At 39.9% G+C, this 27,496-nt stretch overlaps 1 long non-coding RNA gene across 1 annotated transcript in view; it reads right to left on the reverse strand.

The window, feature by feature from the left end:
- Window positions 1-2,165: 2,165 nt before the first annotated feature.
- The window catches only part of LOC143693496 (uncharacterized), a 41,434-nt gene continuing 16,103 nt past the window's right edge, over window positions 2,166-27,496 (reverse strand). Inside the window, exons 2-3 of the long non-coding RNA XR_013181200.1 lie at window positions 4,341-4,536; window positions 2,166-3,310 (exon numbers count right to left, since the gene is read on the reverse strand). This is a non-coding gene — a long non-coding RNA (uncharacterized LOC143693496). The remainder of the gene's footprint in view (window positions 3,311-4,340; window positions 4,537-27,496) is intronic.

A 27,496-nucleotide genomic window follows, 5' to 3' on the forward strand; every position in this document is an offset into this window, starting at 1 on the left:
TCCTGGCTCAGCAAGAATTCCTGGAAAATGTGGGTAAATTATCTCCTTCCAGTTTCTTGCCCATTGGGTCATTGATCCAGGTGTTTTCCTTTCTTCTCTTCCTTTTGCAAAGCTGGATTTTTAACTGGGAACTCCAACAAGTGGCAGAGAAACAGGGAAGCAGGGTTGATTTTTCCAGCAGTCTGGAGGGGGCATGGCCATCACCTGGAGGTTATTTTATACCACCTAATGTCAGTTTTGGGGATGGGGGAGTGGTCCCTGGCAGGTTGTGTCAGGTGATAAGAAATTCTGTGAATTGTTCATCTCTCATAAGAGAAAAAAAGAATGTTTTGCATTTAAGAAGTTTGTTGCAGTTGTTGCTGTAAATTTTTAAGCTCTCATAACCCACACCTTGAGAAAGAAAAAGAACAGAAAGGAAATTTTTCTGTGAATATAAGTTGTGAGTGGTAGAATTAGTAAAGTCTCAATGTGACTTCAGAAGTCAGAAAAATTGAAATCTATGCACAGAACTCAGGAAATTATTTTTTTCCTGGTCCCAGAAGGGTCAATATTCATCTCATTTGACCTTGGCTGTTTATCAAGTATAGTCAATATCCTAACCAGGAATCCCAGGCTCATTTAACTGTCAGAGGAGAACATGAGGATATTTTAGGATCTCCCTGACCTATTCTGGATGTTTACTACAGGATGAGATGTGTAGTGGCCTATATCCCATTGACTGGGCGAAGTCAGAGTGAATCAAACTACCTTCCCTTTAAACCTGCTGAAGAGGGCAGTGAGAATGAACTAAAAGTAAAATAACATTATTTGCTGAATTTACTAATCTCATCTAGAAGCAAGAAATATGCAAATGCTGCTGGTGATAGCCAAATATTATTGCTTCAATAAGAACTTGTCAAGTCTTTGATCTTCACCTGTGTCACCAACAAAATAACAGTGCCTTTTGGAAAGTTACATGCAGGATTGAGAGACTCGAGTCCCCAGTAATGAGTGAGGTTGTGAATCTGAAGCAGAGTTCAGGGTGTCTGCGGAGGGTGATCAGGATCCTGAGCCATGCAGGACCAGGGAAAGAGTAAAAAAATGCTGAAATTTTGCATAAGTGCCATGGCCACTAATTCTGGCTAAAGGGCAGCAACTTGTAAGTTAAAACAAGTTTGGCCCCAGGGAAGAAAATCTTAGTACACCAATTTGTGCTGCAATGTCTGTGCATGGATATTGTTTTAAATATATACATAAACTCCGTTTTCAACAGAGTATTATGGACAGCCCTATAATGCACTCATACATTGATTTTGTTTCACCTCAGTTTATTAGTGAGCATGGCAGAACATGGGCAGCACAATGAAAATACTACTGACCAAGCAGCACCTTGGTATTTGTTGTTCCCTGTAAGTTGCTTTTATTGCATACCATTGGACTCCTATTTTTTCCTTTAAAGTATGTGCCCTTTTTAGAGGAACAGCAATAAACTTGGTTTTTTCCACTTATACTTTAAAGCTCTCTGTGTTTAATAAGAAATGGTCATTAATTCTTCTCTGACTAACACTGTGGTCCCTGGACTTCCTGTAAAGAGCAAATAAAACCCTCAGGCTAAATTGTAAAGTATTTAATTTCATTGGAGACATCATTTTAGTGTTACTCAGGGCAAGGTTTAGTCTGTTGAAAGAGTAAACCTCTGGTTTTTTGGTGTCTGCTTGACTGCCCTGGTTTCAAATCCATAACTTGTAGTTCTTGTGAGAGCTGAGTTGAGTTGCTCTCATGTCAGGGACTGAAGGGACTTAAGTAAGTTACACGGAATTTTCTCAGTCCTTTAACCCTTTCCAAGGGAGGACACACTAACCTGGGATAGTTATGATGCAGTTGTAACTGAGCCTAGTATATCAGTACTCACTATTATCTGTAGTACTGCTGATATCAGAGAAGGAGCTGAGGGAAAGCCACAGGTTTATTTTTAAGTGTTGCCAACCTCTGATGTTCCAGTAAAACCACAGGGATCTTTCCATTTGAACTGCTATGTATATGTTAAGCTAAGCTGTAAACTGTAATTACCTTAAATTTACAAATGAAATAGTTCTTAAGTTGCTCTTTCCTTCTTAGAGCTGATGTGTTTCTCTGACGAGCATGTGCACACAACGAAAGAGACACAAAATATCTGTACACATTTGTAAAAAAAAACAAAGCAAAACAAACCAAACTAAACCAACCCAAATAAATGAAAAACATACTTTAAATTAAGCATTAGGATGTAATCTTTACTCTGACGAAGTTTCATCAGATGGCAGGCCTTCTTAGCTCATGAACAGGTCATTGTATAGACAGTGGCTTAGAGTATTTCTATCTTGTTTTCCTGGTTTGTTTCCAAAGGAAGTGGATGTTTACAGTGTGGCATGAAAGGAAGATTATTGTCACTTTTAACTCTTTTCTCTTTAATGGTGTTGCTTTAGTGTACGAACAGAGAAGGTAAGATATAAGTTGGAAAATTCTTGCTTACTGGCTCTTCTTTTTGTTTCTCACACCATTCCCGTTACTTTTATCTTTCAGATCTCTCAACTTCTTTTTCAGCTGTCTCATGTGAGCCTGTCAGCTCAGGATAAAATGAAAATTGTGGGCAGGTCTCACCCACACTCATCCCTCCCTCTGGGCTCTGAGCATCTCCCCAGGGTGACACCTTCCATGGAGGGACAGCTCTGCTGCAAGACCTATAAAATTTTGTTCCCCAGTCCCTGCAGATCCCAGACACACAAGTGTTTCCTGCTTGTCCCTGGGTGCGAGCACACCCCAAAATTACGCTGCTGCAACTGAAACCAGATTTTCTCTGCTATCTCACAAGAAGGATCCTACCCTGAAGTAAACGACAAGTCCCTTTCATGTGAGATTTTTAGTTTAATAAGGGAAAACAACCCAAGAACTAATTCAGTCCTTGCTGATGCTGTTAAAATGAGAAAATGATGGCGAAAACAACATATGAGTCTGGCAGAAAACAACACGACTGTGTCCTTTCATGTAGCTGGAGGTGGCTGTGTCTGTCCCTGTCTAGCAGGAAACTCTGCTGACCGTTTGTTTCTCAGCATCCTTCTTGCAGGCTTTGGCTTGTTCTGTGGCTGCAAACTGAAACATTTTTTTAATTGGTTGATTTTTTCTCTGGAGCTTGCAGGCATCACAAGAAGCAGCAGTGGAGTCATGGCCTCACAACCCTCACCAGTGCTGGGGCTGATCATGTTGCAGATCCATCATGGGCTGTTTTTAAACCCTGGTCCTTCTCTTCTGCTCCTCAGACAGGAACAAAGATTTTAGGGAAAATATTAGAACCCTGCAAAATGCAAAGTAACATAAAACAAATTGCATTGGCTATAAGAGATTGCTTATTCCTAAATAAGCATGTTTATGCTTATAAGCAATAAACAATAAGCATGTAAATGCTTACATCTATGTATAAATTATTAAAAACATGCTAGATCCTGTGCAGACTCCTCTACAATCAGCTGGAAAACCTTGTAGTGAATATTAATGGGTAGAAACTGCTTTTTCAATCAGTGTTATTTCTTTCTTTTACATTAATTAGACATTTCTGTAAATATTGACACAAAATAAAGGACATTATTAACATTTGGTTTTACCCACATAAATCTGTCCTACTGTTTTCCCCAAAATGGAAAACTTCTTAAATGATTCCCATGAACCAAATACACTTGACGTAAAAAATCATTAAGTGTGACGCAGACTATGCATTAACAGAAAACTTGAAAGGAGCATTTGGCACCCAACTTATATTCCAAAATAATCAAAGGACTGGTGAGAGAGAGGCACTTTCTTGTCCCAAAGAGCAGCAATGACCAATGTGAAACCATAGCTGCTATGCTGAAATATTTCAGTTTAATTAACTTGAGGACTTGTGCTTTGGAGGTCACACAGTTGCAATTCACTCTGCATTTCCTAGGAATAAAGTAAAAGCACAACTGAGCTATTTGCTTTCCCTGGATCCTGGGAAGGTACATGGCAAATTATAATAAAAAAGCTGAAGGAGGAATCATTCTTAGAGGCATCATTAATTAATTCAGTGTCTAGGTTTGACTTGTGACAGTTTCAAAACATAAAATAGAAGTAATTTAGTATAGTCTTGGAAAGGCATTCAACAATTTTGATCACACTGAAATAAGGAATATCCCTTTTCTGCTCTTCCTTTATTTTCACTGGAACAGTGCAGATGGTTGATGGAAGATTTTGCAATGCTTTTTTCATGATAATTGTTCCCACTCAGAGATTTCCAGATGATTGGAAATATTTATTAGCTATTAGGCATTTTGTGAAGAGCAAAGGAAAAAAAACCACAACTCACAAACCTCATTTATATTTTAGGAATAAAGTGTATTTATCTCTCCAGCTGATATCCATATTTCAGGATAGTGGCAGCCATAGGTATGGGAAGTGGGAACATCTGCAGGTGAATGTATTGCATCAGCCAGCACTGATATGGAATTTTTGGTTTCTTCTTTGATTTTCTCTGCAGCACCCAGATGAATCTGTGACCTTCCATATCTGCAGATAGAGAGGACAACTGGCTTGAGAAAGGATGAACAGTTTTGGTACCTCTACTAAGAGAACTCACCATTTCCCTCCAGCCCATCCTCTCAATTAAAGAATGTTAACAAGAGCTTTAAAAATGTCTAAGCTCTCTTTTTCACGTGAAGCCAGGCTCAGGAAGCCAAGCTTTAAGGAGAGAAAAGGTTCCCTAAGTAACTGAGCAGAGTCTACTCTGCATGCAGCAGCCAAGAAGCTCAGGGATCACAAATGTGTGCTCATACTTTGAACATCTGCAGTGGCTGGGAACTTCACAGGGGTTGAATTTGCAAGAATAGTTTGCATTTTCCTTTTCTAGCCTAATTGCTGATCAAACTGTGTTGGTGTGTGCCTCATTGCTTCCAGCAATGAAAATTTTCCATGGATCCAAAAGGAAGGTGAGCAGCTCTCTGACTGTCACAGGCTTGAGCCAGAGCTCAGGAAAATAAATGCAAAGTATTTCATTAGCAGCAGCAGGCTTTAGATCAGACCCACTGTCTACTTATTTAATTATGCAGTGTGATTAGGAGAAAAATTTCTTCCTGGCCTCCCTTGTAGGTAAAATTTAAGCATGAAGCTTTAGTCTCCCCTTTCAGCATAGTCTACATAACTCGCATTACTTTTTATTACTGTTCTCCAAGCATTCCAGTCTAGCTCTTCAAAACCCCTGCTTCAATTGTAGTGTCCCTGAATCCATGGCTTCCAGGTTATGCAGTGCACAAAATAATCTTTATTTCATTAGAGCACATTTCCAGGTGCTTTTTTGTTCTCATTCTGGGGGGAAAAAAAAGAACATTTATAATTATTCTGTTGCTCTACATAATTCAAAATTGGAAAAAAAAGTTTATAACTAATTCACTTGCCTGAATTTATATGAATTTGATATGAATTTATATGAGGTTTAACCTGCCTGGTCAAGGAAGCTACATGACAGTGTTACATGACATTGCATGTGAGAATGTACAGGATTTTTAAGTGATGTCATTGCCTGTCAATTTACAGGAAAAAAACCTCTGGCAAAACTAAACAAACAAAAGAAAAGAGTATGTGGGATGTGTACATGATCCTGCAAATCTTACATCTTAAAATAATCAGATTACGGTTTTCTTTCCTGTTGCTCATTTGCCTGTAGCCAGCTCTTTTTTCAAATACAGTCTCCTCATGGAAGCTGAACATATGATCAACATCTCTTTTGATTAATTCCATTACAATAATGCTGTGTATAAAACAATTCTTCACTCCCCCTCCCACTTGTAAGCCCCTTTGCATAGATTTTAATAGCACTATGAGAGTTTTTAAATAGCCATATGAGAGGAAATAATATCTTTAGCTATGGGCCACTTGGCATTTACTTTTTGGCTTTCAGTGTGGTCCATTAGGCTGTGGAAAAGACACAGCAATGTGAGAATAAATATTTCAAAGTGATGGATTTGGGTGTCCCTGCCTGTCCGTCTCCCACAGGCCCATTAACTGCTGCAATCAGTCTATGTTTTTCTGAGCAGAAAAGAGACAGAGCAGGAAGGATGAGATGGAGATGGACACAAGGATGTGCCTGAAGAGGACAGGAGAGCTGAGGAAGATCCAGGAAGGGAGGTCTCTCCAAAAATTTTTGTCTGCTGTAGCCACCAGTTTGTCCTTGTCCTTGTCCCAGCCACCCTCATGACTGTAGAAGGAAAACAGGAACAATGTGGAGGAGGAAGGTGGACAGGCAGAAGCTTTTTCCCTCTTCAGATCATCTTTATTTTTCACTGATAGCTCTGGAAAAATAATTTCTGGCCCACATACAGCATGAACCACAGAGGTATCAGCTGTAACACATCCCCAGTCAGGCCTGGTGCACTGCTGACAGTTCCTTGGCACCACAGGAGACCCCACAGAAACTTGCATTGGCAGCTCATGGTTTGTGTTGCTGCCATCCTTGGTTTCCCATGGTTTGCAAGTGCTTTTAAAATCTCTCAGGAGAGTATTGTTGTGCTGTGATGTAGAAGATCTCGTGTGTATTATTCTGGAAAAATTTAACAGCTCAATCAGCCAGCACTGTGTATAATTTCTAATTTCTCCAAGATATGTGAATACCAAATGAACTTTTTTTTGTTAGTGGATTCATCTTCAGAGAACAAAGGAATTCTGCCTGTTTCCTTCTGGAATATCTCACCACAGGTTTTACTCTCTCCCTATACTGGCATTTCTTCACACTCTAATTGAAAGTCTTTTCCAAGGCAGTGTAGTTTGCTGCTTAGCACTGATAAAGCATTGTAGCAAAAAAATTAAAACTAAAAATAAAAGGATAAAAAGCTAAAGGAGTAAAATAGAGATCTAGATCTGAAAATATTTGACTTCCCTTGGAGATCCAAGTGAAACCAGACTTCTGTGTGCAGCTCACAGAAGTGACTCAAAAAATTGAGTAGATAAATATGGTGACTAAAGTAGCAACAAAAGGATAGAACTGTAAATAGTTTTGAGAACAGAAAATAAATCAAATCAATTAGGGAATGTGTATTTTTTCACACTTAATTACACTGAGTATATTGCAAAAGTTAAAAAGTGTCAGGCCTAATTCTTGTCAAAATAAGACCTTATTAAGCTATTTTGTGGGATAAAAGATGGTTAAACTGGAAATTAATTAGATTATGTCTATCTTCTACTTGACCTGAAGTGTACATAAGAGCTCAAGTATGTATGTGAATAAATACTGTGAAACAAAGGTTGCACATTTCAGACAGTATTTGCTAATTTTAAATATCATTGCCAAGAACTCAGGGCTACTTTGGCCTGAGGCCTCTGAAAAACCTGTCAGGAACAAATTTATAGTAAACTCAAATGTGTCTTGGCAGCCTTGGTTTCATTTAAAAATGTCAGATGCTTCTCCAGAACAGGTGGCACTAAAAAAAACATGGTTATGGAAAATGAATCCTGCTTACAAGGAAAATATCCACTTTCACAGATTGGGAATAAAAACCATTGCACAGCTGATCTGTGAACTAGTGGTGCTTTTAATGTGTTTTCCTTAAAATTGCTTTGAGAAGTTAATGGCCAAAGCTTTCCCTGTTACTGTTTGGTTTTAGGTTTCTATTATTCCATAGTTCAGGGTACTGAAGCTTAGAAAGTGAGACCTGAGCCATTAAAGAATCTTTATGTACAATCTTGGCACTTGGACCAGTGATGGGAACACTCGGCGGCTGCTGTTACCCCATAAATCACAAAGGAGTTACTGTGGCTTCAGACTGGAACAAACACAGCCATGATGGGGTCTGCAGTCATGCAGCACTCACAACAAATTGCTTTTGGTGGCTCCCATCACACATTTCCCCTGGGCTTGTTCTTCCCATTATTTTGTGTGAGTAGCATATGAACAGTAAAGAATTGATCACTGAGTTTTATTCAACCCCTTCTCCAGCAACAATGGTTTGCCTTGGAACAGATTAAGGTGAATCATGTCCTCAGATTTCATGATTGGTTTTTTTTTAGTGGCAATTTACTGGCATGGCACTGTGTTGTTAAGGTCAGAGAAGTGTCCCCAGCATGCCTCAGCTGATGGCACAGCCCCCCTGTTATTACATTCTCCGGGCTGGGTAGCACAAAATGTACTTCAGAGGACACAGGTGAATAAAATAGAAAGAAGCACATGGACACAATAAATGAGAAAACCATTAACTGTTTTTCCATTTTTTGGTAGTGCTATGGAATATTTGAGTTGCACTTCCCTAGCAAGGCACAGCTGCCCAGCCAAGATGAGCCTGCCTATGAAGTGAAAAAATGACAAAAGGTTTACAAGAGTCCCTAGTGTATTAATTCCTGAAAAACTGGCCACACATTTCCCTGGCAAAACAGGCCTGTTGCATTTTTCCAACCCAGAATCCCTCATTCCCTTGGCATCTGGGGGAACATTGCTGCTGGTACAAACAAGAAATTGTGGTATCAGAACTGATGGGGTTTTTTTTCCTAGCATCCCAACATTTCCCTTATGAATCAGAGGTGCCTTTCAGAAGATGAGTGGCCAGGAATTAAGAGAGGGTAACTTCTAGAATAGTTTCTCTATTCCCCACATTTCTGATGGGAATACTGCTTAGTACCAGAGCACATGACTCACATAGAGCACCACAACTTAATTTGTGATACATGTAGTAACTTTTGCAGTGTGAAGCAGGAAGACTTCTAAATGTTTAGATATTTTAATTCCTGTTCCCTTCACTCTTTCTTAGCTGGAAAAAAAATTCTTCAGTTCATTCAGGTTAATTCACTTGTCACAGCAATTAGAGAGTGGCTTAGAGTTACAGGCAAAGCATATTCCTCATGCTTTGCTTGTTCCAGTTCCACACAGCTGGCAAGAAGTCTTGCTAATTGAAACAGAATCATGTAGGCAGTTTGGCACCTTCCTTTCCTTCCTTCCTCCGTGTCCTCTGAGGGGGATATGACATGTAAGGTGTGGGCTCTGTGTCACTGCTGGCACCGTGCTACAACCTACAGGGTTTAATCTTTATCAGGTGCCATGCTTGAGGTTAAGAACAATAAAAAATAGGAGCACTGGGAATAGGGAAAAAATGGGGAAGCATGCATATAATAGACCTCTAAACACACACTGTGGGCAAAGCTCAGGAAATGCCTGACCTTAAAAATGTCCTTCTCAGTTTCATGTAAAGAAAGTAAGAAAAAAAATTCTCTCCCAGGCATTAAAATCAAGATTATTAAATTTAAGAGTAGATTGAGTTCTTTCCTTGCATTCAGTTGCCTTTGTTGAGTAGTGATATATTCTGGTTCCTAGCAGCGCACAACTGTTTACGCTGGTTTCTAAAGGAATAAATCGTTCTGGGATGCAGATGTCCAAGCAGTTAACATTACAGCCTCCAGATATTGCCAAGGGAGTAGGAAAACCTGAGTTACTCTCCTGCAGAACCACTTTGTTAAGCTATGTTTTTAACTTATGTCATCCTTAGCTCTCTGCCTTTACGCAACATCCCTGGGTGATGTTGGTAGGTGCAGAGCCCTGTGCCCAGAGGTTGCAGCTGTGACAGAGGTTTTGTGAGTCTAGACTGTGAGCAGAAGTGGTCATGCCATCCATTTTTATTTTCCCACCTTCAACACCCTAATACGAGCCACATTTTAAGTCTAGGTCAGCCTGAGCATCCAGAGAAGCGTTTCTGTTGAAAATCACTGATGGTCACGTAAAAGTATGTGTAAAATTATATCTTGTGAGGATCACCTCTCTATTCCAATGCCTTATTTATAGGCTTCCTGTCTCAATAATTACATGTATATTAAAGATTCTAATGTCTGATGTTTCTGTATATTTTAAGCTTTTTCAGTGAATAATTTTGTTGTTGTTTATAGAAATAGGCATGCTGTTAAGAAACGTACCAAAAAAAAAATATTCCAGTTGACTTCAGAGGATATTTCAGTGATTTCTTAGGAAGTTTGGGGGAATGACAATTGAAAGGAGATGTAATATATTGACATTATCTAGATTTTTCCCATGTTGATTCATCTGGCAAAGAAGAACCATCAGTTGTTGCTAATTAAAAAGTATCTGATCTAATTTTTCTAATTTTCCTTTTAACACAAAAACTTGCAAGGAGTTTGTGGAAACCTTCATATTTTTATTCTATACATTATATAAGTATATGTTTATGTATATAAAACACAAGGTATTTTAGCGGAAGTTTTGTCTGGTACAAAATACTGGAAAGGCAGGAAATTTAAAGTTGAGTCTAAGGTTAATAAAAACAATCAAAAAGCTAATATAGGTTTGTGTCTGATGTGACTCTGTACCACTTTTTGGGTTCCCCTTTTCTCCAAGGCTCCTCAGAAGAGCAGGAGGGAAGAAGGAAAAGCTCCAGAGTGCTCAGCTGAGCATTTGACAACCAACTCAAGCACCCACCTGCATTCTCTCTGTCACCATCTATGACCCTTGACAAGCTGAACTCAATAGCTCCTATGTAGGTGTCCAAAAATTGACTTGGAGAGCTGGAAATCTTTCCCAAGAGATCTTTGTTGGGTGTATAGAAACAAATTCTTTTCTGATTTAAGCAAAAGATGCTAATTCTTGGCACTCTCATTATTTTTTAATAAGGCCACCATTTTAATAACAGGGGGTGTATGTTTGAGCTCAGATCTAGTCTGAGGTCTCCAGGCCCACTGACAAGACACATAAAATCTTGTCCTACCTGAAAACTACTTTTGGGTAAAAATTTAAAAGGAAGTATTGACTGAATTGGCTTCCCTGCCTTCACTAATAGCAACAACCTGTGGGAGAAGGAAAAGTCTCCATGTCTGGCCCACAGAACATCTTAATCCCCTGCTGGTGTTGATAACTCATGACTTCCACAGACATTTTTCTCTAAGTTCATGGATAGTTCCCTCCCTTCCCATTTCAGAAGATTGTGCTGTTTTGTTTGCAAATAACTTCACTGCTACTCACAGGACCAAGTAATTGCTGAAGACAATGACTTACAAAACTGCTTGTAAAAACTCGGTTGTGTTGTTGCCAGACGCTTGCTCAGAAAGATTGTGTATCCTTTCTGTAAAAAGGCAGGAGGTATCCAGTGCTCCTGATTTATGTAGCCCTTCCAATCTGGGCTGGGACAGCTGCAAACAGCTGTGTGCTTTATCACTTTTTGCCTGAATTTTCTGTAGATGTATCTCCCAGGTCTGCAGGGAAGAGTAGGCCGGTAACTGTTATTTCAATGGCACTTTGTCCATCTCAAAACTGGAAAAAGATCCTTTGGGAAAATGAAGGCTGCCTGCCATAGTAGCTGCTTTTGCCAGCTTGGATCAAAATGCTCACTCTCCCTTCTGCTCCCGCTGTAGGTCAAGGGCTTCTTTAGCATTGGGGTCATCACTTATTGATGTGCAAATAAGGTTTAGATGAGGTATTAGGAGGAAATTTTTTACTGTGAGGTTGAGTTCTTGGCACAGGGCGTGCAGAGAATCTGTGGCTGCCCCTGAATCCCTGGAAATGTCCAAGACCAGGTTGGACAAGGCTTGGAGCAACCTGGGATAATGAAAATTGTCCCTGTCCATGGCTTTGGTTACAAAGCCAGCTCAACTCATTGACTTCAGCTCAAAGCAGCCATTTTCTTGTCTTTTATTGCTTTGAGGTAGAATTACCCCATCCAGACCACATGCTGAGAGAACTAATTTCCAAGGGCCTCTTCTGCTGTGAGCAGCTGAAATATGACGATCCAAGGCTTCAAGCCAGGTTTTGATTTCTGTTGAGCTGGCATGAATGGAACTACTCCAGTTTTAACGAGAATAACTAGAGCTGGGGAGTACTTGGGCCTCCTCAGAACAAATTTCTGAGTCATACTGGAAAACAAAGCTTTGTCACTCAGCTCCCTGTTACCTTCTGGGTTTGAATGGCTCAGTGTTTTGAAAACCTGTAATATTTGAAATCACAGAAAAAAGAGTTTGTTTCTAGACTTTGCAAATATAGGTGAGATTTACTGCAGTGAAAAATAAAAAGCTTTATGGAATAACAGCTTCCTTGAAGTGCTCAGAGTAATGATGGACATGATAAATCACACTTTTTAGGGAAATAACATTACCTCATGACCTAAATTTAATTAAAACCAGCAATTCTGTTGCATATGTTACTTGAGGAAATGAGAAGAACACTGGCTAACTTTCAGCACCAATTTTTGTCATACCTCCTGATGTAGACAGCTGGTCTTGAGTTCATCATCACAAAGTAGCAGGCTCAAACTTGGGGGTTTCCCATAAGGGATATCAGCCCATAACTTCATGGAATAATGTATGGGCTGTTGAGAAAGCTGACAGAACAGAGCTTGGATTTTTCACAGGTCATTTCCCCATAAGGGAAGGGTTTGGAGCTGTAACTGTTATTTCAGAACCTTTCTTCCTGGTCATGCTCAATACAGAGCTCTTTTTTCTGTCGGGTCGTGCATTGGTTGGCAGAGTATATCTTGGAGCAAAAGCTGTTTCCAAAGTGGAGGTCATGATCTTGGAAGTGCAAGTGGAAATGGGGTCATGGGAAAAGCTGAGGATTGTTGGAATGTGGTGAAAGCAAAATATTCTATAGATGTTTATGTTGACAGCAGCCACAAAATGGTTCCTTGAGGAATTCAGATGGAGTTATCACAGGGAGTAATGACTGGCAAGGTTAAACTGACATAAATAGCTCAAGGTTTGAGCTTGCTGTGCTTATAAAAACTTTAGGTAGTTCAGCTCTCTTAAAGGTAAACAATGGTCTGCAATACCCTTTTAATCACAGAAATCAGGCTTTGTGGGGAAGTTTCCTTTAAATGCACATGTAGGATCACTTCTTTCTGGCAAACAAGAAGCTTCCTCTCCTGACAGTGAGAATATTTTCACATGTCATGTGCCACAGGTCATCAAAGATTTTCATCTTCATTTTGTAGTAAATATTTCCATATATGCCTAAGTTTGCTTAATTTTTCAGCAAAGGGCTCTTCCTGCCCTGAGAGGTGGGAAGACTAAAACTGGAGGGGCGTTGGTTTTCAGAAGAGAAATTGTGAATTTGCCTACTATGTACAAATCCTTAGACCAGCAGAATTTTTTTCAATGAGCAGATTTTTCACACTAGAAATATACAACACTACAAAGCTGTGTCTGTGTTCCTGCAGAGTGTAGGTGGCTGAGTAGTATGATTGCCCCAAATAATTTGGACTCAGTTTAATGTCCTCTTTCCCACATATGGGAGTTTGTTCGTCCCATTGAGTAACAGGCTCCCTGTTAATAGAATTTCAATAGATATCATGATTTAACATTATTGAGAAATAATCAATTAATATATAGGAAAAGAATTTAGATGCAGAGCACAGTCCCGAAAACAAGCCCAAGCTTGTGGAGTGTGTGAGGGTCCTTTTGCATTGCCTTTTGTGAGGTGAAATCGTTGTATGATTGAGGGAAAGACACTGGTATTTGTCATTAAAATTTTAAACCAATATCTAATAAAATGGCAGTCTTATAGAAAGCAAAAGTTCAATCCTTAGTGATGCTATTTTTAAAATGTCTTTGTTTTACTTTTGATGGTATTAGGTATCCAACATTAAGAAAAACCCTTTTCTCTTCTACTTCCGTTTGACATAACGATGTCCACAACAGACAAAAAGATCCCATCTTCCCTCTGTAAAACATTTATAAAATTCTGGAGTGCCGGACTGAAAAACCATCAGGAAGTCAAAAGTGCCTGCCTTAATCAAGTTACCTTGTGCTTTGTGGAACTGGCAAATACACAGAGGGCACTGTGTAAGCTGTAACCTTTTCTGCAGATTCAGCCATGCAAACCCAATGGGGAATTAAGCAACTGAAATCCAAATCTAACACCCACAAGCCCCAGGAAGTCACATATGTGAAGTAAGTATCAGAGTGATTTTCACAGATAATATTGCCCTTGCCAAGGCAGGGGCTGTATTTCAGTTTTAAGCTGGCCAGCATGTGCAGTGGTCTGGAAAACAAGTATAATATTGTAATATAAGCAAAATGTAAATTCTGAACTCTGGTACCAGCCGTAGGAGGAAACTCAGGCAATGCTGTCAAGAGTTGTCAGCAATGGGTTTCCATAAATGAGAATTTCTGGCCTGTGTCTGTCCCATCTTCATATCTCACACTGTCCAAGCACTGAAATTTCACCAGTTCTTGCACTGAATGAAGATCAAGTAAGGCAATCATTTCCATTAGTATAAAATTGTCCCAGTATTAAAGACAGAACATTTTTGCCTTCTCTGTTCCTTTTCCATGCATCAGTCAGGAAGACAAGGGAAGAAGAGGCTACCATTCCTCAGGAAGATCAGACATTGCTCCTTACTGTTTCAAAAAATGTCATATGTCAAAACAGGCAGGATTTTCTCACCCTCACAAAGTCCCCATACTTATTCCAGAATCTGCGCTGTCCGTGAATATCTGGATATCTGCCTGGGATTATAGCCTGACTGTACCAAACCAAGGAAGGTGAAAGCCAACAATGAAATTTGTATCTTAAACACAATAGCAAAGTGAGTGTTCCTGCCTCTTGCAGGGGGAATCAGGAACTAAATGAAGATGACAGGAGAGGTGACACCTTTACAATATTTCCAACTATGGAGACCCTTTCTGTGGGATATACACAGGGATGTCTGCCCTGCATGAACTGCGGTGGTGAGCAGGTTCACATGGCCTGAAATCTGTACCAAGGTTTAGAAGCAGCATCCACACAGTCCCAGATCAAACAGTACATTTAAACCCAGCCACAACTGTACTAAAGCCAGCTCTAAACACAAAGGAGCAGGCCTAGCTGCAGGCCTGTCACTGGTGGTGTCCCCAGGTTCAGCACTGGGCCCTGATTGCTGAAGGCACAAAAGCCTCCTCACAAGTTCTGAGGACACAAATCTGATACCCCTGAGAGCTGGGCAGCCCTTCAGAGAGACCTGAGCAGGCTGGAGAGATAGGCACAGAGGAACTGTCTGAACTTGAAAAAGACAAATGTAGGCACACAGTTTGTGTAATTGGGAGTGGGGCTGGGCCCAGCCTCATCCCCAATGGGCTACAGCTGTGCTGGACAGGTGACCAGCATTGAAAGCAATGGAGTGCCCAGGTGCACTGACCAACCACCAAAGCGAACAGAGGGCACACAGGTGCCATGAATGAACATGAGGGGCATAAAAGGTTGGGCTGAAGAACAGGAAGGGCTGATGCTTGAAGCCTTCTGATGTGGTAAGGTCCTACTCTGTATGGGTTGAAGTGAAATTTTTTGGTGGCGTTCTGTGTGTTGTGGCCATCTCAACTGTGACGGACAAATATGGAGTCCTGTACCTGGGTAAGAATAGCTCCAGGCACCAGCTCAGGCTGGGGGTAACCTGTAGGAGCTGCTCAAGGGCCTGGGGGACAATGAGCTGTCCCTGAGCCAGCAGTGCCCTGGGGGCAAGGAGTCCAATAATGTGCTGAGGTGTACTGACAGGAGCATTCCCAGTGGGTCAGGGAGGGATCCTGCCCCTCTGCCCAGCCTGGGAGGCTCCCATGGAGTGCTGTGTCCAGCTCTGGATCCTCAGTGCAGTAGGGACAGGGAGCTCCTGGAGCAGTGCCTGTGGAGGTGGCAGAGCTGAGGAAAGGCTGAGGGAGCTGGGGCTGCTCAGCCTGGAGATGGCCCCTCAGGCCTGGCTGTCCCTGTGTACAGGAGGGGCAGAGCAGGGCCCGGGTTCTGCTCCAGGTTCAGCAATGGCACCAGAGGAAAAGGCAGGGACTGATCCCAGCAATTCCCCTGCACAGGAGACAGAACTTCTGCCCAGCCCTGAGCAGAGACTAGACAGGCTCTGGGGTGTTCTCCCTGGGATATTCCAGAAGATCTGGACACACTCCTGTGCCCAGGGATGACCCTGCCTGAGCAGCAAGGTGGCAGCAGTGACCCTCTGTGCTCCCTTCCAGGCTGACCCATCCTGGAATTCTGTGGCTCTGTGACTTCAGCATGTGAGAAGGAAGTCCTGCAGGCAGGTAAGAGGAGATCTCTCCACTTTCCTCTTGGATCTCAGCCCACATAACCATGATATGTATTCTCGGAAAGCTTACATTTAAAGGGCAGAAAGTATCTGAATGCTTTTTTTCTTCCTGAAATTTGTGCTGCCTTTTTTATTAGTGAGTATTTTAAGGCTTATCTCTGTACCTTGCTGATGTTGACCTTTCAGTGAGTGATTACATAATTAGTCTTTGAACTTGTATATCACTTCACGGCTTCTCACTTTCCCACAAAGGCACTGGTACTCTGTGGTATTTCCACCTCTTCCTACTTTTGTATGCACATTTTTGTCTCCTCAATAGACCATGAATTCAGCCAACACAAACCTACTTTATACCAGCTGATTAGGCTTTAGGTTGAGGCTGAGGAAGTACTTTGATGCAAAGTCCTGATTTCCATCATTTTTCAAATATTTTGTGGGGGAAAGAAAATTTTGTCGGTTTTCCAGTTATGCTTTGTAAAACAAAGGAGAATAGCTTAAACTCCTAAGGTATTCCACTTAAAGCATGTTTCTTCTTGTTAAATAGAGTATGAAATAATTCACTCTTAATTGATTTCAGATTGGGTATTGTGGCTAAAAGCACTCATGTGGGTACTTTATACAGCCTTTTTTTGAAGATTTCAGAGGAGATTGTTGTGAGTCTTTGTGAAAGGAGATGTATTATACACAGAAAAGATTACCTCATGATTTTTATAAAATACAAGGGTAGCAGAAACATACTGAGACAGAGACTCAAAATCCTGACATCCAGAAAGGTATAGTACAGGTATCTGCCAAAAAAATCATGATATACTAAAGGCATGTGAGAAAATAACCTCCCCTCTCTTCTGCAACTCATATTTATCTCTTAGATCAAGAACATGGAGAACAACCTTTCTCAAAAATGTTTGAGAGGTCATATGACAATGGGCAAAGAAACAGAATTCGTTGAACAGTGCATTATTCACAGGGTGCCCACATCGGGAAAGGTTTTAAAAATTGCTATTCAGCAAAATTTTAACCATGTGTACATAGCTGAAAGGGGCTACATGAAAAAGGGAAGCTGACAAGGTTGGTTTGTTGGTTTTTTTTTCAATGTTTTCAGATCTTGCCTAATCCCAGATTCCCCAGGACAGGGGTAGTTGTTGTCTTGTCACTTTGCAGTTCTGCTGTCTGCATGCCCTAATAGGCAACATCCTTTAGACATCTCATGGAAGAGTTGTTTGTGTTTCTAGGATGAGAGAAGACATTCCCTTGAATTTCACATTTAAACCCATCTGTGTGGTTTACCTTGAGGGTTGGCTGTGTTTTGGTGGAGGAGTGACAGTGTGTATTACTATTATGTCATGTCAAGTATTACAAAGATTGAAAACACACCAAAGATGGACGATGTGATGATTACAGTTGGGACATTTTGCACCAGAAACTGGTTTCCATGAGTACTTAATCAATGCTACCTTTGGTAATATTTATTTAGGCCCAGCAGGAGTGGCATGAGTGGGTAAAAAGGCAGGCACTCTGTGACAGGATGTGTGGGAATGGTTCAATCCTGTATATTTTTAGGGAAAAAGTCTAAATTTCTATTATCAAGTTAGTCTTCGTGGGTTGTTTTCAGGGAAACCTGGTTTCACATTTGTCTCAGAATTATTCATATGTAAGAGAGTAGGAATTGAAGTCCATTAATAAAAGGGTATATGCATAATTTAAAAGATAAGGGGGTAAATATTTTGTTCCATTTCCTTTTAATTAGGCTACATACCTGGTGATAGAAACAGACCAATAGAGAGAATTACTGACTTTGAGTAATAAATCCCACAGTTGCTTATTGCTTTCTCTCTGGATTTTTCGGTCACTGCCTCATGCTACGCCTCTTATTAAGAGGCGTATCCCCCTTTATATGAATAAGCTGTAAAACTCATGGCATGTACTGGACTTCTGTGCAAGCAAGAAATAGTGTTTTGTATTTTCTAGTCTATGCCAATGAAAATTCTTTGACATGGGTAGCTAAAGCACTACTAAATGTATATGGGGCTTGCCTTTGTGCAAGAGAACAATTTCTGATTTATGGTTTTTGGAGGTTTTTTTTTGTTGTAATTGCTCCACTATAAATATGTTTACTTAAACAAACCAAAACATTTCCTGCCAAACTAGCAAATTCTGTATTTTATTACTATAATAGCCCACATTTTCAGACTTGGGGCCTCAAATACCTTTTAAGGTATGCAGCAATTTTTCATGTGCTGACTCAACTGATATTTTGATTTACATGGGTTTTCCTGGTGTGATGTATTTTAAATAAAGCCATTTAATTGAGTCTTAAAATGTAGAATAAAGAACCTAATTTTTAGAACACACTTGTCCTTCAAGAGCAGATTCAGATCAGTCAGTACTTGTAGATTTAATTCCAAAAGCATTGTGTAGCTGAACTGTAAGTAATAAGAATTTTCAAAGTACCTTTCATTCCACTTAGCATCAGAATGAGGTTTTTTTAGTTTGGCCTTTTGAGCTGAAAAGAAGTCTAAGATTTTCCCTGTTGCTTCACTGATTTCACTGCCTATTACTGTTTCATTTGTGTATCTGTAAATAAGCTATTTATTAATTCCTGTGTCAGAACTCCGGAATAAATGGTGTTTGTGGGAAGTAAGGCAAGTCAAAGATATCTGTGGAATGGCTGCAATGACTGTGTGTGATTTGCACTGTATGCTTTACCACTCCATATTTCCATGCTCTGGGGGATCTCAAGCTATGTGGAAGCTCATTTGCCACCACATCTGTTTTTTGTTTTGGTTTTTTATTAGTTTCCTATTTACTGTGCTATTTATAGAACATTTGCTACATGAACACTTCCTGTTCTGTTAACAATTCATACCAATTTAGCATTCCTTTATGAGCACACATGTTGAAACCTGGGCTTCAGTTCAGCAAGGTATTTGAAAGCAAGTCTCAGTTTGGAAATCAAATAACCTCAGAGCTGAGCTACATTAATTAATCAAGAGAGAAAGCATAGAGGGAGTCAGAAATGTGAGAATAACCTTTAAGTAAAAGAAAAAATTAGGTTTTCATTGGAAGCTACTGCACCTCACGATAATTTCTGCAGATTGTTGGCAGTCATTCAAAGCCTTTAAGAGCCAGTGAGTTTTCAGTAATGGAATTTTACTTTGGAACACTTTACCTTAAATTAGCCATATCCCTATCAATAACAGTAAGGGATCTGCAGGCAGGACTCCAGACTCTTTGGCATGTTGAAGAGCTACGTGCAATGCCTTCTTCTCACTTACTGTTGCTCTCTTGTGGTTGTTCAGAATCTGCATTGACTCAAACAAGTGAGGCAGAACATTCTTATTTCATTAGCAGCAAATGGCCTGCAGGCCAAGTTCAAGCTGTAGCTTTAATGTATACAAAATGTGCATTAAATTCTTCAAAAGCTCCTTATTGAAATCCTACTTTTTGACCTTTTTGTTGATTAATAATAAAAAACCCCTGAATATTGTTATGGATATATATCTTGTGGTGGATGTCTAAAACAGAAGGTATATGAAAATATTCCTGCGTAGACCCCACAGACTGGTAATATAGCATAGATGGGGGGGGGGGGGGGGGGGTGTATCTATATAATTTATTTCTAAGGGATTAAGGGATTTGGAATCAGTATATAGAATCTGATTTTCAAGCAACATCCAGTGCTAACTTATAGAATCTATATACATGGAGCTGTATTAAACTGTATTACACTACAGAAAAGAATTTAAGATGCATTTTGGTCAAGTGAGGGCCACATCAGGGAGCAACTTCCTGAGAAAAGAGTCCATTAGTCACTTTAGATAGGCTTGGGATGGAGAAAAATCAGTATTAAGACTTCCATTAATGACAGCACTAAGCTTGTGCTTAATTTTAAGCAAATAAACATGTCCCAAATGAACTTGTAGCTAGTTACAAAATACCCGCAAGTTACAGGCTGCCTACACTGATAATTTTTTTTTTTCTTTGTGATTCTCTTAACATGTATGCTTAGCTCTTTACCAAGTTTCTTCAACATTTTCTTGACCTCTTACCCATGTTAAAATACTGACTTTTTTGGACTCCAGAACAGCTCTATCTGGAAACATTGCTCCAAATTTCTCCACATTTTTGCTCCCTGTGTTTAAATGGCAGCATTTAAATGAAAACTTAGGTTGCATTCAGCCATTTCTATTTTTCTGAAGATTTCTAAAGTTACCTTGTGGCCTTCTGAACATGGTTTTGCTAGAAAGGAAAGATGAATAGCAGTGGGCCTAAATCTACTCTGCATTATGCTGGGGAAGATTAACTAGGGTGTGTTAAGGGTAGTTTAAGGCCACCCCTGCATGCATCATGGTTTCTGTGAATGTGAAACTAGAGCCAGATTAAAAAGATGCCTGTGACTTTCCCAAATGGCTCATACAACCTGAGGCTGCTTGTTATTTCACCTTACATGGCCTGTTAATGTGAGCTTGTATTAACAGCAAGCAAACAGAAAGCTCTCTTCTCCTTTCTCTGCTTTCTTCCTTATTACTGAAGTTGAGGTTTATTTTTAACTTGATAAAAAATAAGTTAGTCTTCCATGTTAACAGATTGATCACCTACGACAGGGATGTGTGGCTGCCCATTCCCAGAAAGAATGGGAGACTTCTGCAGTGCCTTAGGGATCAAGTCTTGTTCATGTTTCTGCCTTCCTCACATAAATCAGGGAGCTAGCCCACCCCTCAATATTAAGAGGTCTCTGTCAAAAAGAAAAGCAAGGAATTTCCTCTAGAATTGTGGAAAAGCTGAAAGGCTGAATGAGTGATGGAATTAGCAGCCTGGTAACTGAGATTTTTTTCTCTCAGTATGGCAATTTTTTTGGTTTTAATTAAATACTTTTACTTCCTTCTCCCTCACACTCATTTTCTCTCCCTATTTAATTTGTTGGCTTCTCCCAGAAGAGAAGTAATATCTGTGTGTTACGTTCTGGGGCCTGAGGTGACTTCTGTCACAGTTCAACCTCATTTCAACTTCTGATAGTTTTCTGTATGTGTGCTAATAATGATAAATTGGTAGAGATGCCAAAATAGTTGGTATTCAGTGCGATAACTCATCCCAAACAATATCCAGTCTCCTTTATGGATTTATACCTAGAATTAATCACATTTCCACTATTCTATCAAAATTATATAAATATTAGAGTTTCGGTGCAAGAGGGACAAAGGGATGATTTTTTTATATTTGGTTTCCTTTGATAAAAATACTAACAGGAGTATTTCTTCATGCTCCCTGCAGGGGATTCTGACTGAGTGGCAATTTTGAAGTCTGCCATGGACTGCAGACATGAATTTATGACTTGAATTCATCACTTGAAAGACTAATTAACAGCAATTGTAAATGTCACCAGGTGCCTTGAATAGACAGCTCTTAAGGCAGGAGGAGCATGAGGTTGCTGAACATTGGCTTTTAAACATTTTGACAGAATTTGACATTTATTTCTCATGTTAGTGCATCTCAAATATTTTCAAGTCAGCCACAAAGAGATAAGTGGACAAACAAGATCTGAGGTTATGTAAAATTACTTATAATTAAGGAAAACCAAGTGTTTTGGTTTTCCAAACAAAATGTGGAGTGTTTAATAAGTTTAGATCACATCAGTCATAAATCTCTGGAACATGCTTACAAATGGTTATAGTGAGGGTATAGGGTATATATCCTAATTAGAAACGAAGCTCCACGTTTTTCAACATCCACCAAAAAAAATTTATTTTTATCAGTTTCAAGTTCAATGTAAATACACTAAGTCACAAGCAGATGAAAGCAATTTGGTTTTGTAGCATTATTTATATGGTTTTAGAACAGGCTTGGGGTTTTTAGGTTTACTAATATAGCTTTGCTTATAATAAGCTCTGTAACCAAGGGGGAAAATCCTCAAAGAAAATCCCACCACAAACACAATGAAAAAATTTTCCCAGCAAGTGAATAATTAATGAATATTGTGTTTAGACATTTCATTTCCATCTTTTCACTACCAAAAACAAAAAGTAATTGGGCTGCTGCTGCCTGAGCCTACTATTGGTGAATGATGGGGATTTTAGAAGTTTCATAAAATAACTCTGTAGGAAAGTACTTAATGAAATGCTAATTAAGCACTTAACTGCTATGCAATCTGTACATTTTTACATGTTTTTTCACTATCCCACATATTTGCTAGAATCAAAGACAAAATCTAAAGTAAAACCAGAACTGATAACCTGTTTATTTACCCTATTACATCATTTTGAGGATGGTCATAAACCACTGGAACAAATTGTTCAGAAAAATTGAGTTGTCTATTGACTGAGCTCTTTGAATGCAGGCCAGATGCCATTCTGGAAGAAAACTGTTATGCAAAAAAGAAGACATCAAACTTAAATCAGATAGTGCTTGAGGAATGTTTCAGAGTTGTCACACAAGCATTGGACATGCTGAGCTCACAGTCTCCCTGGATTTAATAATCTAAACCCCAGGATTAATTTACTCCTATCTCAACATCAACACTGCAGAATTCCATGCTGGAGATGGTTGCCCAGGATTCCTTTACAACTTGGGAAATGAATAAACACCTCTAGGTCATGATTCATGTCACCCTAATGTAGACATCTGAAAGCATGCTTATTTTTCTCCACTGAGGAGTCTAGACAGGTTGTTTAGCCATAAATGGTATATTATATACATCTGAACTGAGGCAAGATGAAATGGAACTAAGAATCCAGATGTCTTGTCTGTACAGCATATATTGTTATACATTAAAGTATATATGCAACATAGATATATGCAGTGTGGATGTATGTGTGTATTTCTCCTGCTGTTTCCAGGCAAAGCAAGTAGTTTCCAGGCCAGTGGCATCCTCATGATAACCTCTGGTCACCAAAAACCCTGTAAGACTAGCCTGGGACTTTGGGGGAAAGGAGGTTTCCATCCATTTCCCTGGATGCTAGATGGCAGCATTGCACTTCCTAAACACCTTAGTGGGAAATAGAGACAATGACAGCACTCTGAGGATCTGAAGAGCAGAAGGCTATCGGTAATGAAAATTCAGATAACCTAAATAGTCATATGATTAAAATATTATGTTTATGAAGGGGTTGTCTGGAACAGAAGGAGCATTGTATTTTCTTCTCCCCTGCTTACCTAACAGCTGAGAATAGCATTGCTCCTATTTTATAGCTACATTAATCATCTTCAGGATTAGGCCCCTGATATGTCACTTTCTTGTTATTTATAGCACTCAGGAGGAGCAGTGATTTTGCTAAGGGAGTGGGTTAACCTTGCCCCACTGAAACAAGAATTTAAATCTTGCATGATTTTAACAGCTGAACAAGGCAGACTTGCTTGTCTCACTTCAGGTTAGTGGATGAGCATCCACCTCTCAGAGCTGATCCAAAAAAGTGACTCCACTGAGCAAGATGACCCTGAAAAAGAATCTGAGCTCTACAGTGAGCCTGGCTTGCCTAATCCCCAAGTGACTGGGCTCAGGCAGTTCTGTCACCTTCTACCATTTGTTTCCAAACTATGAAGGAAAGAAGTGGTGGGAAAGGAGAACTCAGGCACAAGAGAGATTTTGGCACAGTTGGGAATAGAAAAAAGAGCTGGTTGATAGCTTGGGGGTAGGCAACTCTCCCAAATGTGAGGGGGTTCTCCAGCTGGGAACTGGTGTCTGGTGATACTTTTGGACCCTGATCCCAGCCCCAGGCACTGGGAAGCTGCACATCTGCCTAAACTAACAAAAGGGGGAGTTCAAAAGGAGCCGAGAGATGCCAAGAGGGTAGGAAATCAATGCAAGATCTAAGTCTCAGAATGGATGGAGGCTGAACTGGTTGCTTTGAAAGAGGACATTGGGGGGGTTGCTGAATGTATTGATCAGATTTTATTGCAACATTCTGGAGGGAATGTACTCTCACAAGAGGTTGGGAGGTGAACCATCCCTCTTTGCAGAGAACAGAAGTCCTCTTGCTGGAGCACAAGGAGATGTGCCTGGGATGGTGATGTCAGAAGGATGTGGAAACAGGGACAGCAACCAGGCTTCTCAGTCTGATTTCCATGGAAGTGTGGTTCCTCTGAATATTCAGTGGGAAAATGTGAGGGAAATCATAACTCGTTTAGGTTAAAATATAAGATGAACTGATTCTATACAGTCTTGGGAGCTTTTATTTTGTGCACTGACAATTTCTGCTGTAGGGTTTTTTCAAGGCTTTTTTGTCTTGTAGCACACACAGGTAAGCATAGGCATCAGCTGCAAGTAATGGTCAAACATAGATAAAATAGGAAAACTTTTCTAAGTACAAGTTATTTGTATAAAAACAAGACTGTAAAATCAAGCCTCAATATCAAATGTGTTCTAGAGCTCAGTCATCCACTGTGACTACTACAGAGACAGTGACTTCATGTTATTAAAGAGAGACCCAAATCCTGTGACTGAAATTATATTTTGGTACCTGGCTCGGGTATAAATTTTTAGGGAATCAGACCTGTAGCCTGACTGGTAAACTGATCGTCTGTCACCAGGTTTAGCATCAAATAAGACTTGATCAGTTTTTTACAATCATTGCAGTAGTTTTATAGGGCAAAAGTGCATTTAAGTCTTTTGTAGGTCTCACTTTTGGAATAATTTAATCTCTGATGGTGTCAAGTGATCAAATTGGTCATACATTGTTTGGTCTGGCTTTATTTTACTTTTTCTTTTCCCCTTACTATGGAATATTTTGACATTTGTTGAAACTCCCCAACTTTCCACTTTCCATTTGGAAGTTAATTGAAGCAACATAGCTTATTTTCAGTAGAAACTGATTTTAGGTATGTCAGACTGATGTTTCAGGGCTGTTCTGATGCCTTCTAGAACTTGCCTTTCTCTGATAACCTTCTCTCTTCATTTGAGCAAAACCATGCTGAAGCCTCTGTGGTTTCTGGGATTCAAGTCCTTCCTGTTGTAGGAATGATAGAATAGAATTCCACAATAATTTGCATTGGAAGGGACCTTAGAAATGTATTCCACCCCCCTGCCACAGGCAGGGGCACCTTCCACTGTCCCAGGTTGCTCCAAGCCCTGTCCAACCTGACCTTGGACACTTCCAGGGATCCACAACTTCTCTGGGCTGCCTGTGCCAGGGTATAACCACACTCACAGTCAAGAATTTATTTCTAAATGAATACTGTGTGGTTTTTTCAAGGCACTGAGGGACAGCTATGATCCCTGAAAACTCAATCAAGAACACCCAGATTTTTCCTTTAAATCAGACCTGAATCTGTCACATGGTTAATAGAAATAGGTATGTCTCTAGTGGGCCTTGTGTATTTCTAATAGAATCCAAACACACAGCAGTTTTCTCTTGGGTTCTATGCAGGAAGAACATCAGAAAACACATTTTTTTATTGTGAGGTTAACCCGGCACTGGCACAGGTTGCTGAAGGACATTGTGGAGTCTCCCTCCTTGGAGATATTAAAAAGCTGAATGTGCTTTGGATGTGGTCGTGGGCAGCCTGCTCTAGGTGACGGCTTGAGCAGGACAGAAAAAATGACTCCAGAGGTCCCTCTGAACCTTAGCCAACCCCTGACTCTGTTATCCCTATGTAAGGGTAGTTCAGGGAGGGAAGAGCTGAATAGGCAAAGCAAAAGCTGTGTACTCAAGGAAAACCAAACAACAAATTCAGCACTTCAGCACCAATACAAAACACTGCCCCACACCAGTGCTTGGGAAGGAAATTGGCTCTACCCCAGAGAAAACCAGATAATGGGAATGGGGTAATAACCAGACAAAGGGACTATGACAAATATTTTATAAATTCATTAGACTTTTCTAGTATTCTGGTAGCTTTCTTATAGTAAAACCTAGCTAGCAAGGTAGTGCAATAATCCTTAGGGAAGTAAAATACAGGACTATTGGGGATTTGCTAACAGTAATAAAAGCCAATTTTCCCAGTTGGACAAATTGAAGATGAACTGTCCTGGGGCCTCTGTAGGAGAACTCCTATCAGTGGACTTTCCAATGCTAAGACAGTTTCTCCAAGATTTCTAAGACTTACCCAAGTCCTGTGACTCTTTTGTTTCCCTATAAACACTACTTTCCATCTAGGATTTTATTTCTGGCTGTCTAAATGTTTTCTCTGCCTTCCCCCACGATTCTTCTTTTCCTTTCAAGAAATCAATGGCATGACTCATTTCCCACCCTGTGACTTGTTCCCTTGGGCTAAAGCTGCAGGAGCCTGGCCACTGTGTCCTACAGCTTCCTCCCAGCTTGCTTGCTCAGGTTTCCTCCTCAGGCAGTGGACATGGTGAGCAATTCTTTCTCACTGCCATAGGAGCAGGGATGAGATCAGAGCCTGAACATGGCAATTTGTGAAAGACTCTGGATCCCCAGCTGGATCCTGACATGTTCAGTCCCTTTTTCCTGCAATAGTTCAGAGCTTGTAATTCTGTAGACAATTCCTCTATTCTTACGCTGACTTGGGTCAGAAAAGTCCATTTTGAGTGTTCTTGATCATCACAGGTGGCTCCCAATGCCTTTGCTGTCTAAAAGCATGAAATCATGGGATACAGTTGTAACACAATTCAGAATTAAGCTAAGATGAACCATTGCTAATTTGTCAACTGTCAGCACTTTATCTTGTAATTCTGTTTACTTTGAGGGGTATGCCTTTGGGATATATTTAAAATAGAGAGTCTTGACTGTTGTTCAATAAAAATCTTAGTGGTCTTTAAAGTATGAAGAACTCCTCACCCTGAGCTAAGTTTCTGTGGGGAATACAAGAGACCTTTTTCAGTTTTTGAGAAAAAAATATTTTTGGTGTTGAGAAAATCTAGAGTGTGATTTCACTCTTCTCCTCCTAGAATCCTGTTTTTCTTGAATTAAGAAAAGCATTTTTTCCCTATAAACACCTGTCACAGTATCTTTTTTTAATCAGATATCTAAAAACAAAATTAAATGAGATTGGAGTATTCTTCCTCCTTTTTCGCCTCAGCACACTTGCCTGGCAAATAAGACTTCATGTGTGACTTCAATGTGAGTTTTATATAAAAATTATGGAATTATGGAATAGTCAGAGCCCTGACTATTTTATTTGCACACCTAGAGTGTCTTATCTATTTTAATTTTATTGAATGAGATTGCAATTGCAGTAAAGACAACCACACAATCATATTTCTTCTGCATCTTGTGCCAATAACCTGATTTTTGACACTGCAAATGTTTAACAAAATACAACTTATTTCACCCAGCTTCCAAACTTTTGGCTTTTGCTTTCCTGTTTGAGAAGGATGAGGCACACTTAAATCCTGATCTTTGCGTTTTATTTGAACCTATTTGTTCAACTTTTTTTGCCCACCTAGAAGGATGCTCTGAATTAAAAATTCAGTGCTAGCTGATATTAGGTTCATTGCAGATAGTTTTTTTGTTTGGGTTTTTTTTTTTTCCTGTTTTTCCCTGCTCTTCATCTTGGCCTGCTGGGGTTGTTTCTCTCCATGTGTGTCTGTAATGCCT

This window comes from Agelaius phoeniceus, chromosome 2 (assembly GCF_051311805.1).
Source record: "Agelaius phoeniceus isolate bAgePho1 chromosome 2, bAgePho1.hap1, whole genome shotgun sequence".
Taxonomy (NCBI): domain Eukaryota; kingdom Metazoa; phylum Chordata; class Aves; order Passeriformes; family Icteridae; genus Agelaius; species Agelaius phoeniceus.